Source organism: Microtus ochrogaster, chromosome 24 (assembly GCF_000317375.1).
Source record: "Microtus ochrogaster isolate Prairie Vole_2 chromosome 24, MicOch1.0, whole genome shotgun sequence".
Lineage (NCBI taxonomy): Eukaryota > Metazoa > Chordata > Mammalia > Rodentia > Cricetidae > Microtus > Microtus ochrogaster.
This window is the reverse complement of record NC_022024.1, coordinates 229448-236534: the sequence shown is the minus strand read 5'-3', so window position 1 is coordinate 236534 and position 7087 is coordinate 229448. Positions and strand designations below refer to the sequence as shown.

The window sequence follows — 7087 nt, the reverse complement described above, 5'->3', positions numbered from 1 at the left end:
CTGTCCTGGAACTCACTCTGTAGACAGACCAGGCTGGCCTCAAACTCAGAGATCTGCCGGCCTCTGCCTCGAGAGTGCTGGAATTAGAGGGGAGTGCCACCACCAGGCCAGACTACTGAGTGTCAAGCACACAGTGACAATTGTCAGCTTACAGCAGAACGCTGAAAAGGATTCTTTTGTGACAGTTCTGGAACTCGTTTGTAAATCTGCTCTTTGTATGTGTGTGACCAAGTGAACGCGGAATAATTCCGACTGGAAGAAGAAACAGAGTAACAGTTCTTATCTGCATTCCCTCGCCTTCCAAGAGACAAGAAGACGGCACATGAAACCCAGTGCCAAGTCAGACACTGGATTTTAATGTGGTTAAGTTTATTAACTGAGCTCAGGATTTGAGCAGATTTCAGCATTTCATCGTCTCCTTTTACAGTCTCTGTTTTTCCGTGTCTGTCTTATTTTTCTGTGTATTTCTGATTTTCATGTTCTTACGGCCACGGGACTTCATTTGCCCACCATCCACACACCGTTCACAGCGTTTGCCATATGCATGTGTTTGTATGCACTGTTACTTCCTCAAACACACTCATTTTTTTGTTGACATGAAAAGTAAAGCTTCGGGGCTGGAGAAAGGGATCAGTGCTTAAGAGTGCTGGCTGCTCCTCCAGAGGACCTGAGTTCGAGTCCCATAACTCCAGTGGCAAGGTTCAGTGCCCGCTTTGGCCTCTGCAGGTACCAGGCACTAATGTGGTACACAGCCATACATGCAGGCAAAAGACCCACATATAAAATAAAACTAATAATCAAACATTAAAAATGAAAGCAAAACTGACTGATTCCAGCAGGTTGTCCTCTGACGTCCACCTGTGAGCCCGTGACACCTGTGTGCCCAAACACTTGCACACATGCACACACACCCCTCTCTCAAGTACACACAATAAACAACATATAATAAAGAAACTAAAAAAATCCAGAATATCAAGCTCTTTGTCTAGTTTTACTTCATTTTATTTATTAATATATCATATTTGACTACATTTCATGCATTTTACATACTGAATGTGCTACACATTTTATTCTAGATTTTTAAACTTTTTGTTTTAATTTGTTTAATTTTGTTTTCTGCGTATGTCTGTTTTTCTTGCATGTATGTCTGTGCACCATGTACATGTCAGGTGAGGCCAGAAGAGGACATCGAATCCCCGGGAATTGGACTTGTGAGCTGCCGTTAGGAGCTGGGAATTGAAACCTGGTCCTCTGGGGAAGCAGCCAACGCTCTCAACCGCTGAGCTGTCTCTCCAGCCTCCCCTGCCTCCCTGCCAGATTATTTTCATTTCTCCTATTCTCTTACCACAGAAATATATGATTTTCTAGAAAGATTTTTGAAAATATTAATAACAGTCAATCTGGGTGATAGTTCCTGGGTTGCTTCTCAATGCTTATTTTTCTAGTATCAGTTGTGAAACAAAAGAAAACTCATGTTGTCATAAAATAATACAATACCCTTTCTTTCAGAGGAAAGCTGTGTAGAACCAAAGAAGTACCTGTCTTAATATTCCAAAATAAATTCTTAGTGCCTAACTATAGAAGGTTAAAAAGAAATCTCATGAATGCAAAGAAATGGCCACGCAACAGTTGTTTTTTTTAAGTGGTATTTATTTATTTATTTATTTATTATGTATACAACATCCCTTCTGTGTATGCTTGCAGGCCAGAAGAGGGCACCAGATCTCATTACAGATGGTTGTGAGCCACCATGTGGTTGCTGGGAATTGAACTCAGGACCTCTGGAAGAGCAGTCAGTGCTCTTAACCTCTGAGCCATCTCTCCAGCCCAACAGTTAGTTTTTTCTTTTTTTTTTTCGAGAGAGGGTTTCTCTGCGGCTTTGGAGCCTGTCCTGGAACTAGCTTTGTAGACCAGGCTGGTCTTGAACCAACAGTTAGTTTTAAAAGGCTGAGAGCACACACAACGTCTTAGAGGGAGTTAAACAAAATCCTCTCTTTTTTTTTTTTATTGGGCCATGTTTGCTGCCCCCCTGTGATTTACGACAAATATTATTCAAGTGTCTTCTCTCCAGCCTGAATGTAAATGCCTCAAATACTCATTCATGTTTTAAATATAAACCTCCTCTTTTTCCTTAAATTTAAGGCTTAAATTTTAGGGTATGAAGCCTCGGGTGCTTGAACTTTGAGAGTTTGTGGTGAAATGGCCCCTCTCAGCCTAACTGGCTCCACACCGACTTTCCAGAGAATGCACACTCTTCTCAGCAGGGTCCCCAGGAATGAAGTTAGGCCGGAGACACACACACCAGCTTCTGGGATCCCCACCCCCACTCCACCCCAGCCCAGGCAACTCAACTCAGAAAGCAGAAAATAAATCCACATCAGTTTGGTTCAACTCAGCCAAGTGGGAACTGGCCAGGCAGGTAAAAATGAGTCTTATTCTACAAAGAACGCTTAGGAACAGTGGAGATTTTTGAAAGAATCCCCATGGCAGGTGCCAGGGAGAGAGCAAGTGGGAAGGAGGCCAGGAAAGAGCAGAAACGGGGAGGGGATGAAAGGAGGGAAGGACGAGAGCAAAAGCTTGAACTAGCGAGAGATGTTTTTAAATTGCTCCCTGTGTGGCGGCGAACACCTTTAATCCTGAGACTCCCAAGGCTGAGGCAGGCGGGTCTCTGTGAGTGCAAGGCCAAGCTGGACTATTGAGTGCTAGACCTGATAGGGTAGCATAGTGAGACAGACAAACCACCACACTGTAAGAAGGCAGCCGGGAGTGGCAGTGGCAGAAAAAGTCTGTCAGTTTGCATTGTTACAGGTTTAGTCCATTTGACTGATTGCTTAGTCCTCCTTGGTCAAATGTTGGCCTACACAGTGTACTAGCTGGCATGCTTTCTCTGGTCTCCACATCTAAGTTGTGGTCCCACTAAACTTGACGTCTCTGTTACCAACACAGATTGTAGTCCCTGAACGAAACCACCTTCCCATTCCATAGAAGCCTCCAGAACAGGGATCCTAACTGTTTTCTTCTTGACCCACAGTCCTCTGGACTTCATGCCTAGCGTCTAGCATAGCAGACATGTTGTGGAATATTATTTGAACTGAACAAAGATGTGCTACATTTGCTTCTGCTGCCTTTGTTAATGATGTAAAGACGTATTATTTTTGTTTCTGCGGCATTTGTTTAATTATGAGAAGATGTGTTTCTGTTTCTCCTCGCCTGCTTAAGACACCTGATTGGTCTAATAAAAAAGCTAAACGGCCAATAGTTAGGCAGGAGAGGGCTACATGAGGCTAGCGAGCAGAGAGAATAAGTAGGAGGAGAAATATAGGCTGGGGAAGAAGAAAAGAAAAGAGAGAGGAAAGAACGAGGGGGAAAAAGAACTGGAGACGCCCAGGGCCAACCAGCAAGACACAGAAGAATCAGGACAAGTAGAATAGACAGAAAGAAAGAAAGGTAAAAGGCCCTGTGGCAAAATGTAGACTAACAGAAAAAGGATAAAATGAGAGCCAAGATAAGGCCAAGCGCCCATAACTAATATTAAGTCTCCATGTCATAATTTGAGAGCTGGTTGGTGACCGAAAAGAAAAAGCCTGGCATTTTCATTAGAAAAGTTGTTCTAATGAACAACTGCTAATAAATTACTGTTGACAAACCCATTACAAGATCAGGACGGGGGGCTGCAGAGATGGCTCAGAGGTTAAGAGCATTGCTTGCTTTTCCAAAGGTCCTGAGTTCAATTCCCAGCAACCACATGGTAGCTCACAACCATCTGTAATGGGGTCTGGTTCCATCTTCTGGCCTGCAGTCAGTCATACACACAGACAGAATATTGTATACATAATAAATAAATAAATATTAAAAAAAGATCAAGACGGTTCTAAGGAAGAAACAAGAGGGCCTAAGGCATGGGAGAGAGACGGACACTTGATAAATTCAGTCAAAAGACTTCAGTGTTGAGCAGATTTTGTAGAGTGAGAACTGATAGCTCCCCTACGGCAAGATCTTGGGATACCTGGTCCCTTTAGCGGCAGGGAGAAGGAGAAAGGGCAAGAACTTGGGATACCTGGTCCCTTTAGCCGCAGGGAGAGGGAGAAAGGGCAAGATCTTGGGATACCTGGTCCCGTTAGCCGCAGGGAGAGGGAGAAACGGCTGCACACCAGCAGTCTACTAGCACATACTCCAAATCAGTTAGGTGCTTTGTCTGGAATAATCATTAGTTCCGTCCGAATCCCCAAATGAGGAATTCTCCAAACCTGTGGGGGCCAGCCGTGATAAGCTAAGTCTGGGCAGGCCACCCAAAGGAAGTTCTTTACTTCCAACCATTATCACCTGGGACTCCGACCATTGAAAATTTAATTAGAGGTCTGAGTCTCATAGTTTACCCTGAGACAAAGCCTGGCTGCAGGAGGAACCAGAGATCGCCCCATCCCCACCCAAGAGCAGACCATTCAAAGGAAATGCCTGGCCTTCCAGGAGCTGTAGATAAAGACACCTGCCAGTGCACCTCAATAGGACACCCCTAGACAAATGTCAGCCAATCAGGGCCCTAAATCTCAGACACCCTTCACCCCGTTTTTACTACTATAAAAACCCAATTCTAATTGAGCTCGGGGCTGTCCGGTTATTCCAATACATTGGACATGCAGAGAGACTGAGTTTGCAAACTTTATTAAAATAAAAGCTCTTTGCTTTTACATATGGGACTTGGTTTCCTTGTTGGCCTTGAGGGGACTTCGTGGATTTGGGCATAGCAAACCCACATTGCCTACATGAGAGTGCATGACAGTAATAGGAAAAATATCCTGGAAGTGACATTTGGAAGGACAAATTTTACTATTTGGTTTGTTTTAATAAATGTGGAACCCTGACCATTGAACTACACATCTTCCAGGCTGTCTCAGTTTATTTTCTACTGTTGTGATAAACTGCATGACCAACAGCAACTTGGGGAAGAAAGGTTTTAATTCATCTTAGAGCTTGTCGTCCATTATGAAGGAGGCTAGGGCAGGAATTTAGAGGCAAGAACTGAAGCAGAGGCCGTGGGTAGTGTTGCTTACTGGTTTGCTTATACCACCTGCCCAGGGGTGGCACCATCACAGTGGGCTGGACCCTCCCAAATCGATCATCAATAACAGAAGTAATGGTATGAAATGTGATGGCATTTTCAAGTCTATAGCAAACAAACAACCGTGGTAAAAAAAATATTCATTGCTGTGTACTATGGACACATATGATATAAACTTCAGAAACAAAATAAAACTCTCGTGACTGACCCACCACTAAAAAAACAAAAACAAAAACAAAAACAAAAACAAAAAAACAAACCAGAACTGCAATCCAGCTAAACTTAATGAATATTCACGCACGGAGTGTTTATTTCTACAGCAATTAGAGCATAGGCCCTGAGGTCAAGGGAACCTGAGCTAGTTCCCTCTCCTCTGTTGCTGGGTTAGCTGAAGGCTTGGCACTGGATTTTTCAGCACAGTGGTGACCTGCTTGGTCCCTCCTCCGAAGAACAAGTAGAGATGGTTTATGAAACAAGAGATTGTGTATCTATCTCAATATTGTCCATAAAGATTTAAAAGCACAGGCTAGAAAATCGGAACAAAACAGTGAAAGGAACTTGTGGAAGGAATGGGGGTCCCTCCCAGCGCTTCTCTCTGAGGCTAAGGACATTAGACATCCTGGTGTCAGGGTGTGCCCATGGCTTTCAGGCAAGCTTGACTTTAATTGGTTGTCCTTTTCTCTGAAGAAAGCAATTGTAGAATGAAATGCATGCATGTGCATGTGTGCATTAGTTCAGGCGTGCGTGGTAACGGTGGGCAAAGTATCGCCCCTGACATATCATGCATGCACCTCACACGGATGCATGTGTGCGTGGTAATGGAGGTAAAAGCCCCTCTGACAGTCTCAAGGTGCCAGGAGAGTAGAGACTGAAGAAATCTACATCAAGATTAACATCTGGAAGAAGCCAGTTGGCAGGAAAAACAGGAAGTCCTTGCCCTTCTGGGCTACATGAAAGGAACAGAACAAAACCTAGGGTTTGCAGAGGCAACCAGAGATCTTAGTGAGCTCAGGCCCAGTTAGTGTCAGCTGCTGCTCTGCCTTGTAAAGATCCGTAAAGAGTTAGAGCAGCACTCGGAGCCAATGTCACAGAAAAGACACGAGACAACGGCACAGTCACCGAAGACGAGAGAAAACCCACACTTGGGGCTCATCTCAGGTACATCCCCCTGAACTTTGCAAGGAGAGACTTAAAAATGTACAAAATGAGAATGGGCTTTATTAAAACCTTACTTCCTATGTAGCAACACCCGTCTGCAAATGACTATTTAAAGTCCCGAGTGCAAGCTAGCTCAGCTCAGCATCAGCCGAATTAGCTCTGAACAGTTCCTAAGATGCACATTAGCCAAACATATTTCACCTGCGTTGGCAAATGCTTGTGTTGTAGTTTCACTTCACCGCTCTGATGAAACACCCTGACAAGAAGCAACTCAGGGAAGAGGGGTTTAGTAGGCTTCCTGATGGGGGATTCCGTCTGTATGCTGTGAATACCATTGGTTAATGAATAAGAAACTGGCGTGGCCTATAGCAAGGTAGAACTTAGTTAGGTGGGGAAAAGTAGGAAGAAGGCAGAGTCAGGGAGAAGCCATGCAGCCCTGCCAGAGACAGATGCCGGTTGGAATCTGGCCTGTAAGCCACAGCCCCGTGGCGATACACAGATTAATGGAGATGGGTTAATTTAAGATATGAATTAGGCAGAAAAACACTTAAGCTATTGGCCAAACAGTATTGCAAATAATATGGTTTCTGGGTTATTATTTCGGGGCTCAGCAGCTGGGAACAAAGAAGTGGCCTCACACAATGGCTTACAGTTCCAGGCTACAATCGTTTTGGAGAAGACAAAGCAAAGGACACAAGGAGGCCGCCACATCACATCCACAGCCAGGAGCGGAAGCAGGCATGCACACACACTCGCTTGTTTGCTTGTGCTTAACTTGGTCCCTCACTCTGTAGCCCTAGCTGGGCTGGAACTCAGAGATCAGAGGTTAAAGGTATGAGCCACCCTTCCAGTCACTTCTCCATCCTTACA

General features: G+C 44.4%; 1 protein-coding gene across 2 annotated transcripts in view; it reads right to left on the bottom strand.

Moving 5' to 3' along the window:
* Positions 1-7087, bottom strand: part of Cpm (carboxypeptidase M) — a 58236-nt gene that overhangs the window by 15628 nt on the left and 35521 nt on the right. The gene's annotated exons all lie outside the window — the stretch shown is intronic.